Source organism: Podarcis liolepis, assembly GCF_965112155.1.
Source record: "Podarcis liolepis genome assembly, chromosome: 2".
In the NCBI taxonomy this organism is placed as follows: Eukaryota; Metazoa; Chordata; class Lepidosauria; order Squamata; family Lacertidae; genus Podarcis; species Podarcis liolepis.
Window position 1 is genome coordinate 108,379,405 of NC_139555.1, and position 11,427 is coordinate 108,390,831.

The window sequence follows — 11,427 nt, forward strand, 5'->3', positions numbered from 1 at the left end:
TTACAATGGTTGCACTATTTCCTTTCAGGTCAGGGACAGAGGGTGGTGCTAGGGGAGGAGTTGTCGTCGTGGTACCCCTTGGCGTGTGGAGTGTCACAGGGCGCAATCCTCTCCCCAATGCTCTTTAACATCTTTATGCACCCTCTTGCCTAGCTTGTTCGGAGCTTCGGGCTGGGTTGTCATCAATATGCTGATGACACCAACTTTATCTGTTGATGGATGGCCATCCTGATTCAGCCCCAGATACACTGACCAGATGTTTGGAAACTGTGGCTGGATGGTTGCATGGGAGCCGGTTGAAGCTAAATCCTTTAAAGACAGAAGTCTTCTGGTTGGGTTGAGACGACATGGGGTTGGGGGGTAAACTCCTATCCCTTGCAGGGGAGCAATTAGTGCCAGCACCTTCTGTCAAGACTCTGGGTGTAACCCTCAACGCCTCCCTCTCTATGGAGGCGCAGGTTACAGATACAGCAAAGGCAGCATTTTTCCATCTCCGCCGTGTCAAGCAGTTGGTTCCATATCTTTCTCACCCTGATCTAGCCACTATGATCCAAACCACCAGGATTGATTACTGTAACTGACTCTATGCAGGGCTTCCCATGAAGGTGACCCAGAAACTCCAGCGGGTGCAGAATGCTGCGGCAAGACTACTTATAGGGTCTTCACCATGGGACTACATCCAACCAGTGCTATATCAGCTGCACTGTCTCCCAGTGGAGTACAGGGTTAAGTTTAAGGTGCTGGCTCTAACCTTTAAAGCCCTATATGACCTGGGACACTCGTACCTATAGGACTGCCTCTCCTGGTATGCCCCGCAGATGACCTTATGGTCTGCAAACAATAACATCTTGGAGGTCCCTTTTGCATTACTTTCTATGGAAAAGCACACCTTGGTTTTGGAATGCTTTGGTTTTGGAACAGACTTTCAGAATGGGTAGATTTTGAGAACCAAGGTACCACTGCACAGCAATTTCTTGTGTGGTCAAGGTACAATAATTACACAGGAACCAAAATAAAATACAGACGACAACTTCACTTTTAAACTTTAATGAAAGAAAGCATTGATATGTAAGGTAAAACAATTATTACAAGCTATTATTCTCACGTTATTTCTGCATGCAAAACTAGCAGTAATTTTAACTATTATTATTGATCTCTATCTTGATTGGCCACCTAGAACTCCCACCAGTCCAAACTACTTAAAAGCTTTGCTACATTCCAGTTACATTGCAATGTTCAAGAAAGAGAACAGAAAACATTTGAGCTCTCCAACCAAGGAGCGGTTGGGAAGAACAGGGTTACATGAGCTCCAGGAAGAGATGAAATGAGAATCTGATGGACAATGACCTAGGAGAGTCTGGATGGAAGTGGCTCCAGCCTCCTCCCTAACCATCTTGACTGTGAGTATGGGATGGTATACTCTAACAAGGCAATTAAGGACTGACTTTGAGACATTTCAAGGCAGTCCTGTATCGAGAAGTTTTCAATGCCGGATGGTTTTATATATTTTTATATTCTCTTGGAAGCTTCCCAGAGTCTACAGGCCCAGGGTGTGCAGCCTTCCTCTGCTCAAGTGAGCTACCAATTAAGGAGGCCACACAGTGGAGTGAGATCAAATCAGGCCACAACTTTATTGACTACAGATGAAGTAGTTTGCCTATAGGCATTGTGTAAGCATTTATTGTCTGCCTACCGGAAATGACATCAGGGTCAACCTGGCAGTGGGGAGTCCCATGACTTACATCAAATAGGGGGGTCCCTGCAGGGATCCCCACCCCTAGGAACGCTGAGGCCCAAGCCCTTCCCCCCATCTGGGCAAATGGACAGACGCAACTCCATCATGGACCCCTTTAACAGCATACCCTATTTCTGGAGTGGAAGGCCAGGGGACAACCCACCCCCCCCAACCAAGGCTAAGCTTACCCAATGCCTAAACCACCAAAGTTGTGACGATTGGGGTTTGTTGCTTTTCTGTGTTTGCTCTGTCATTTGAATTGCAATGGCAGGAGGAAGACCAGACATCCCTCAAAAGCAAAGGGTATGAAAAGTTCTAATATTATGTTTTTCAAAGGAGAAAGTGAAAGAGAAGGAGAAAGATTGGCTACCCACCCTTTACCAAGAGGTTTCTGGATGGGTTAAAACAATATAAGAATAGAACGGTAAAATCAGTCAAAACACATGTCATCATCACAGCATTGTATTTTAACTTTATCTTCTTCTAGTCCGCAGAATTTTTCATAATGACCTTCGCCACAAAATTTGATCTGCAACTTGTTTGTTGGATCTGGCGAGAGAAAGAGAAGTGCTTATGTTGATACTAACTAGTGAGTCAAGTCCATAGTTCATACCAAAAGAACAGACAAAGCTCACAGCACATTGAAATAAATTCCATTTTAAGCTCCATTGACAAATGCATACCTAAAACTGATTTTTTCCCCATGCTAAAACAACTAAAGTGTCAACATTAAAATAAAATAATGTTAAAACATGTGCAAAATACATGTCCACATAAAACAAACCCTTACATCTCACAATTTCCACCACTGTTGTCTAAGATAAATCCCAAATCTCTTTCCTTCAGACTGAAAAATAGGCTACTTTCCAAGTGACATGCCAGTTAGTTCCTTGAAGCAGAAACCTTACTTTCCTGCCCCTCTCCAACATTTCATCTTCTTAAGCAAGGTCCCTCTATGTAATGTGGTTTAATATAAGTATAAAGCTGGCATTCAAGACTCTAATGAAGCAGCTCTTCCAGTACTGCTGGAAGACTGTTGCACAGTCTGTCTTGCATTGATATGTCCATGAATCTCCCCACCTGCACAGTTGAATCCACATGTTCAAAATGGAGTTGGGGAAAAGCTTTCTAATACTCCATTTTCATTGGAAATGTCTGAGTGCCTGCAGGTTCTGTCCCTGCCACTCACCACCTGGCCTAGGCGGGGCCTGACAGGCCTCATAGGGACTGCTGCCGCTGCTGCTGTTGTTGCCCAGGAGAACTCAGAACAGCACAGAGTTCTTTTAAATATGTTTTTTAAAAAATTTGTTTTTACCTTTTAAAATTATTTTTGGTGTGTGGGGGGTGGGATGGATGTTTAGTCGGGTTTGGGAATGTTTAATTTTGGTATGTTTGTAATTTTTACTGTTTTTGGTTTGTATTGGTTTTGTGTGTGTGTGTTTTTTTTAATTAAGTTTTATTTTGTTCTTAAGGGGAGGGGTCAGGGCTGCCTGGGAGTGGGTCCCAGTCAACAAAATGGCTGGGGCAAGTTCCACAGGGGGGGGGGGGGAATGCACTGGGACAACTGATCTCAGTGATCATGGGCAGGAGGAGGAGTTATGCTAAGACCAGACCATGTCATTACCGAGGAGGCAGGTTTAGTCATTGTTTGAGGACTATCCCTGCCTCCATGTCTGGTCTTGACCAGACGGATACTGGAATCAGCAAGGGATACCCACATGACCTGAAGGTGCTGCTATGCAATGCCAGGTCAATGATTCGTAAGACCACTGCCATCCATGACTGGATGGAGGACTTAACCTGGCATGTGTAACAGAGACTTGGTTGGATGAAGCAGATGGACTTGTCCTTGCCGCTGCTTGTCCACCAGGTTACTCTAACGTACAGCAACCCCGGCCTTGTGGGTGGGGAGACGGGGTTGCAGTGATTTTTAGGAAGATGTTACTCCTTACATTATCAAGAGAATTCAGAGCCTGACCAGAAAATCATAACTGAATGTAGTAAATTTATTATGCACAGTAATTTTATTATGCACTAGCAAAACTTTGGGCTCTTCCATTTATTAAGCATTCACCCTGATCTGCTCAAGGTTATTCTTATTCTTTATTAACTCTCTCTATACCAACCTTCGTCCAAAGATCACTGGATGCCTTACAATATAAAAACACAAACATACATACCATAATAACAAATGAAAACAAAGAACCTCCCCCCCACACACATTATTAAAGGCCATAGATTGTTTAATAAGCCAAAGGTCTGGGAGGAGTGGAATGTTTTTGCTTGGCATCTAAAGTTATATAATGATGGTGGCAGGAGAGCCTGTCTGGCGAGAGCATTCCACAAATGAGAAGCCACTACAGAAAAGGATCATTTTTGTCTTACTTCCTGCATAGAAAGCACATAGAGAAGGGCCTCAGATGATGACTGCAGGGTCCAGGAGGTCAATACATATGGGGAGTGGCCGTCCTTGAGGTCCTGAGCCATGTATGGATTTATAGGTTAAAACCAGCGCTTCGAATTGGGTCCAAAAACTGACTGGCTGTTGGTGTAATTAGGCCAGGATTGGTGTTATATGCTCCAACTGTCTTGCCCCGGTGAGTAGTCTGACAGCTGAATGTGGGATGTGTGTCGCTTCCTGTTCCCCCATAAGTGACTCAGCAAATGAGTGTGACTCTGTAAAAGCAAAGTCACACAGCCATTTTGTCTCAGTTCTGTTCGATTCAGATCCCTCCATTTTGTTGGCTGCTGGCTCTCAGCCAGCAGCACTTGTGCCCATCCTCACAAAGGATGTAAGCCACATTGTATGTTTGTAACCTGAAGCTTAAAGCCTGCCTTCCAGGATGTGTACTGTGAACAACTTGTGAGTAAACTTATTGTTATACTTTTAAAGACAGACTTCTGAGTCTTTATTATATTTTAGGAGGAAGAAAAGGGGACACCAGAAATAATCCATCTGGGCAAGCCAGAGTAGATTAGTCATTTTGTGGAGATTCAAAGAAATCTATCAACTAGCTTCCATGAGTACAGAAGGGGATTTGCTCTGCTACATCACTCACTAGGGGGAGTGAAGGAAGGATAACACTTAAGAAATATTTCCTTGCCAACTATCCTAAACATCCCCACACTGAATTCTGGACCAGCTGCATTTTCCTAACTGTCTTCAAAGGCAGCACCACGTATAATGCACTGCAGTAATCTAACCTAGCAGACCCTCCAAGTATCCCTATTTTGCAGGGACGTCCCTGACTTTGAGAAGCTGGTTTCTGATTTGATTCTGGAATGTCCCGCTTTTTCTTAGGATGTCCCTATTTTCATCAGATAAATGTTGGAGGGTAAGGAGGACTTCCGAGCCGTCTGAAGGCAATCCTGTATAGGGAAGTTTTTTTAAAAAATGTTTAATGTTTTATTATGTTTTTATGCATGTGAGAAGCTGCCCAGAGTGGCTGGGGCAACCCAGTAAGCTGTGTGGGGTATAAATAATAAAATTGCCATTGTGGAATGTGATATTCCCATTTTCATCAGAGAAATGAAGAGGTTACCAGAGCATAGAAGAGACAAGTGCTCATTGCAGCATAGAAAAAGAGGAACATAGAAAAGATGCCTTACCTTTAACTCTTTCTGCCATTACACAGAATGACCCGTCACATGTGACATCATTTGGTACACATGGCATGCCAGAACGAAATGACCTGCATAGTCTGCATTTCACAGCATCTGTTGTAGGAGGCACAAAAATTTGTTCTATTGTTTCTTCCTGAAAGCATCACCTTCACACATTGGTCACCAAATCTGGGGCTTCATTAGGAGGTAGACGAGGGGTCTGAAGTCCTGGGAATCCTACCACTTCCCTCATTTATATTTATTTTCTTTCCTGTATATACTGAAAAGCATAGTACCAAGCGAAACCCCTTTTTTTTCAATTGTGGAGGGACCAATTGATTCAATGTCCCAACTCATAAAATCCTGTGGGCACACATAGCTGTCAGAATAGATCCTAGAGAGGTAGGATTCTTTCCCCCTCAGAAAGTCTGACTAAATTTACACCTCTGCAGATGGGGAAACTCTATGCAGTTTCATAGCATGCTCCTGGGCCCTTAGTCTATCAACACATTCCGCCCAGACAACAGAATCAACTTTTTCCCAAAGATGGCGCTCCCAGAAGAAAAGCAGCTTCCTCACTCAATGGAAGCTTAACTCTGTCCTGAAATGAGCTCTAAGCTCACCCCATCACAAGGATTTGCAAACTCTTGGCAGAAGGCATTTCCTCCCTACCACCCCAAAGTATATCTCTCCTGCTACTAATAGAGTCAACCTATCTAAAACAGTGGCTTATTCTTCTTTTAAATCTCCTGGGATGGGGGATGGAGGCAATATTTACCTCCAGTCCTGAGGCAAAGCAGAACACAGAATGTAAGTAGCCAGACCTGAAGCAGACGTGGCCTTTGATTACCAAGAAACAAGCTCTGCTCCATTGGAATGCCTTTTTTATGGAGAGACAGCTTTCAAAGGCTAGCAGCTGAGAAACCACAGGTTTTCAGGACAGGCAGGAACACACTGTTCAGTCTGAGGAGCTGGGTTCAAGATATTCATTATATATGGCTGGGAGGAACCCTCTTGGCTTCTTGCCTCATGCTGGTGGGCTTGAAAGGTCCAAGGAGCCTCTGGCAGTATGCTTGGGTCACTCGGATGGGCAGCAGAGAGTGAAGGCGATGGTTGTCTTGGGCCCTTTCAGGCATAAAGTGCTGATTGTTAGGGCAAATCCAAATGGGCTGAGGAATCAGCTGCATGCTGTACAGAATGTCGCGGACCGTGGAGGATGCCTGATGCTATTTTACGAGGGTTTTCTGTTCACCTCCAGGTTTCAATTGTAATAGTACAATGTGCCGAGCAGGCAACTCTAAACCAGCCTGCAGATGAAACACAATGGGTGACTTCTGGCCAGCCCATATTCCCGAATCATTGTGTTAGCAGCTTTCTTTTGTATCTCACTGCTGCTCATAGTGGAATGAATGATGTGCACAGCCATGTGTTTATGTTCTCCATGAGTGATAAATAAGTGGTCCTTTGATATTGCACGTATCTTCAACTTTACTCAAAGATGTGGGACATGGAGAGACAACAGACATGCAAGACAGACTCTCATTCCTGGCAATCCCATGAACAGATATTCTGGCCACCTCCATATTTCTTGGAGCCAAACCGCATCCAATATGAGAAGGTTGGCTCTGGAAATCAGCCCTGAGTGCTCACTGGAAGGACAGATCGTGAAGCTGAGGCTCCAATACTTTGGCCACCTCATGAGAAGAGACGACTCCCTGGAAAAGACCCTGATGTTGGGAAAGATGGAGGGCAAAAGGAGAAGGGGACGACAGAGGACGAGATGGTTGGACAGTGTTGTCAAAGCTACCAGCATGAGTTTGACCAAACCGTGGGAGGCAGTAGAAGACAGGAGTGCCTGGCATGCTCTGGTCCAGGGTTCACGAAGGGTCGGACATGACTAAACAACTAAACCACAACAACAACAACACAGGAAGTTTGGCTGGTTAGTCAGTTGACTGAGGCCCTTTTATTTTGGAATCTGAGTGCAAAGACTTGGAGAAACAGACTAATATGGTACGGTTACATTAATACTTCCAGATGCTGACTGGGCTCATGTGATTTGTGTATGGGATTCTATATGAACCCTGCCATATACGATGCAAGAGTGTTATGCAGAATGGAGGATCTGCTTTGTTTGTTCTGCCCTGTTGTATTCTTGCCTGTGTCTTCCGGAAGCTGGAGGGGCCCAGAGAGGGAAAGGAAATGCAGCTGAGCACAGAAGTCTGTTGCAAAGCATGGGATATGACCCATATAATTAAGATTTCCTCAATTTTGAGGAAAGGAAAATATGAGGTACAGTGATTTCTTTTGTGATCAAGATACAGTAATTACACAGGAGCTAAAATAGAATACAGACCACAACTTCATTTTTAAATTTTATTGAAAGAAATAATTGATGCGTAAGGTACAACAAATAATACAAGCTATTATTTTCGCCTCATTACTGCATGCAAAACTAGCAGTGATTTTAACTATTATTATTGAACGCTATCGTGGTTGGCCACCTAGAACTCCCACCAGTCCAAACTACTTAAAACTTTGCTATGTTCCAGTCATATGGCAATGTTCAGGAAAGAGAACAGAGAACATTCAAACTCTCCAACCGAGGAGAGGTTGGGAACAACAGGGTTCGCTGAGCTCCAGGAAGAGAGGAATTGTCACCATCCCTAGCACAGGTTATTGTATTTGATAACATCTTCTGTGATTTGCCAAGTTCAAGCAGGGATGGGGAGTGATAAAGAGACCCACAAATCCTATCGACTGTGCAAATCACTGCTTGGTACATGTCCAGTGGCATAGCATGGGGGTGCAGGGGGGGCCGGCCGCACCGGGCGCAACATCTGGGGGTTAGGGTTAGGGGCGCAAATCCACGGGTTAGGGGGCGCAAATTACTTGCCTTGCCCTGGGTGCTGACAACCCATGCTACGCCACTGTACATGTCCATCAACTCTCCAAAAAACGACCCATTACACCCCAATACCTAAGTCAATTGTGCACTTTTGCAAGAGGCACTTACTTTTCAAAATATCAGACAATGAAGGAGTGCATAAATGAGTGAGCACAAATGACTAGTCCTCCTCTTGGGAGCTGGAAGGATAAACACAGTTGTGAACTGGATGAGTTTTTGATTAACAAGTTTGGATAGCCAAATTTGGGGGGGGGGGGGTTTCCTGTGCTCATGGAGGCTTCCCAATGCACTTAGGGAGCTGGAAAATCATCGGTCTAAGATATATGGCAGTCCTCCGCAAATACAGAAGACTCCCCAGGTCACACAGTCAGTCAGCCACCATTTTGTGGAGGACGATGAGGCTGTTGGGTGTGGAACATCCCCTGAATGTGATTATTAGACGTGGCATCAGAATGTATGCATGGGGGTTTTGTCTGTCATTTGAATTGCAATGGCAGGAGGAAGACCTAGGCTCCATCGAAAGAAATGATATGAAACGTTCTAATATTATGTCTATCAAAGGAGAAAGATTGGTTACCCACCCTTTTACATGGAAAGGCGAAAACAACTTAAGAATAGAATGATCAGTCAAGACATAAGTCGCTATTACAGCATGATACTTTCTTTTTATCTCCCGATGTCACCTCTGGCCCACAGAGTTTTTTCAAACTCCACATTCTTTGACGTAATTAGTCAATTTGCCATTTTGTCCTGGAGATAGATAGATAAGTGCTTAGTTTGACACCAACTAGTGAATGAAGAGAAATTTACTGAATTAGTCCATAGTCCATATCAAGAGAGAGAGAAAAGCTTTCTCCGCATTTTAAACTTCATTTAAAAATATGCACTTAAATAGAATTTTGAATTTATTTTGCTAAAACTACAAAAACTAGTAAAATGTCAACATTAAAATAAAATGAACATTTATGAAAGATACATGTCCAATTTTTTTATTTTTAGTTTTAAACTTATATCTCAGGTCATTCTAGTCCCAGCAGAGAAAAAGGGAGATTGTTGACAGAAAAGACTTACTTGAAAATGTTTCTATCTTCAAGCAGAATGGTCCCATACATGTCTTCTCTTTTGGTTCGCATGGCTTGCCAGGCCCCTTTGAAGAGCACAGTCTGCATTTCACAGCGTCTGTTGTAACAGACAGCATTTCGTTTGTGAAGGGACCAATCAATATTCAATGTCCAACTAAACTTGCATCTCTGTGTATAGATTAAGAGATGGAAATTGTTTGTGGCAAGCTCCTGTGCCCTGAGACTAGCAACACCTTCCACCTAGACAACTAGACCCTCATTTCCAAAGATAGCACAAACTTGCAGTGTTCATGTTTTCATCAGGAGGCAGGAGAAAAGCAGCTTCCTTTCACAGGTAAAAGGGAATTGTAAAAGGGATTGTTTCGATTCAGCAGATCCAGTTCTTAAGGTGAAATCCTGTACCTTGGAGCCCATTTCAGGGGAGAGTTCAATTTCCCTTTTGATAATTGTTTGCGTGGTTGCCAAGTCCAGTTGCTGACTGGGCTCATGTAATTTAGGGACTGTGAGCCATGATTTATGTACAGATTTTTATTTGAACACCACCATATGTGACGGAGGAGTGGCGGATGCCTTATGCTATCTTACAAGGGTTTTCTGTTGTGCTCCAGGTTTCAATTGTAATAGTACAATGTGCCGAGCAGGCAACTCTAAACCAGCCTGCAGATGAAACACAATGGATGACTTCTGGCCAGCCCATATTCCCGAATCGTTGTGTTAGCAGCTTTCTTTTGTATCTCACTGCTGCTCACAGCGGAATGAATGATGTGCACAGCCATGTGTTTCTGTTCTCCATGAGTCATAAATAAGTGGTCCTTTGATATTGCATGTATCTTCAACTTTACTCAAAGATGTGGGACACGGAGAGACAGCAGGCTTGCAAGACAGACTCTGATTCCTGGCAATCCCATGAACAGAATTCATATTTCTTGGAGCCAGATAGCATCCAATAGGAGCTGATGCTTTTAATTGGGGAGAGGTGGAAGGTTGGCTGGTTAAACAGTTGACTGAGGCCCTTTTATTTTGGAATCTGAGTGCAAAGACTTGGAGAAACAAACTAATATGGTACGGTTACGTTAATACTTCCAGATGCTGATTGGGCTCATGTGATTTGTGTATGGGATTCTATTTGAAGACTGTCATTTATGATGCAAGAGTGTTGTGCAGAATGGAGGATCTGCTTTGTTGTATTTTTGTCTGTGCTTGCCGGAAGCTGGAAGGAAAGCGGGAGAGGGAGAGGAAGTGCTGCTGAGCACAGAAATCTGTTGCAAAGCATGGAATATGGCCCATACTTTTAAAATAGGCATTTGTTGTTGGATCAAAGAAAGGAATTAGAAGAAAATAATAAGGCCTCACAATAAACACATCAATCGTGAGGAACAGAAAATATAAGGTAAGTGATTTCTTGTGTGATCAAGATACAAAAATTACACAGGAACCAAAACAGAACACAGACCACAACTTCATTTTTCAACTTTATTGAAGGAAAGCATTGCCGCGTAAGGTACAACAAATATTGCAAGCTATTATTCTCGCATTTGTTCTGCATGCACAACTAGCAGTAATTTTAACTATTATTATTGATCTCTATCTTGATTGGCCACCTAGAACTCCCTCCAGTCCACACTACTTAAAAGCCTTGCTATGTTCCAATTACATGGCAATGGTCAGGAAAGAGAAAAGAGAACATTTGAGCTCTCCAAGCAAGGAGGGGTTGGGAAGAACAGGGACCCATGAGCTCCAGGAAGAGATGAATTAAGAATCTGATGGGCATGACTTAGGAGAGTCTGGATGGAAGTGGCTCCAGCCTCCCCCCTGACCATCCTGACTGTGAGTATCGGTTGGGATGCTCTAACAAGGCAATTAAGGACTGACCTTGAGACATTTGAAGGCAGTCCTGTATCGAGAAGTTTTCAATGTCAGATGGTTTTATGTATTTTTATATTCTCCTGGAAGCTTCCCAGAGTCTACAGGCCCAGGGTGTGCACCCTTCCTCTGCTCAAGTGAGCTACCAATTAAGGAGGCCACACAGTGGAATGAGATCAAATCAGGCCACAACTTTATTGACTACAGATGAAGTAGTTTGCCTATAGGCATTGTGT

At 43.6% G+C, this 11,427-nt stretch overlaps 3 long non-coding RNA genes across 3 annotated transcripts in view; 1 reads left to right on the forward strand and 2 right to left on the reverse strand.

Annotated features, from left to right (window-relative positions):
• LOC310702042 overlaps positions 1 to 11,427 on the reverse strand; it is a 111,956-nt gene that overhangs the window by 40,896 nt on the left and 59,633 nt on the right. The window lies entirely within an intron of this gene.
• Positions 973 to 2,534, forward strand: LOC310702261. The gene is made up of 2 exons (XR_014523413.1): positions 973 to 1,400; positions 2,223 to 2,534. It is a non-coding gene; the product is annotated as an uncharacterized lncRNA (long non-coding RNA).
• LOC310702191 lies at positions 2,215 to 6,413 on the reverse strand. The gene is made up of 3 exons (XR_014523340.1): positions 6,117 to 6,413; positions 5,345 to 5,452; positions 2,215 to 2,284 (listed from the first exon to the last, which is right to left on the reverse strand). It is a non-coding gene; the product is annotated as an uncharacterized lncRNA (long non-coding RNA).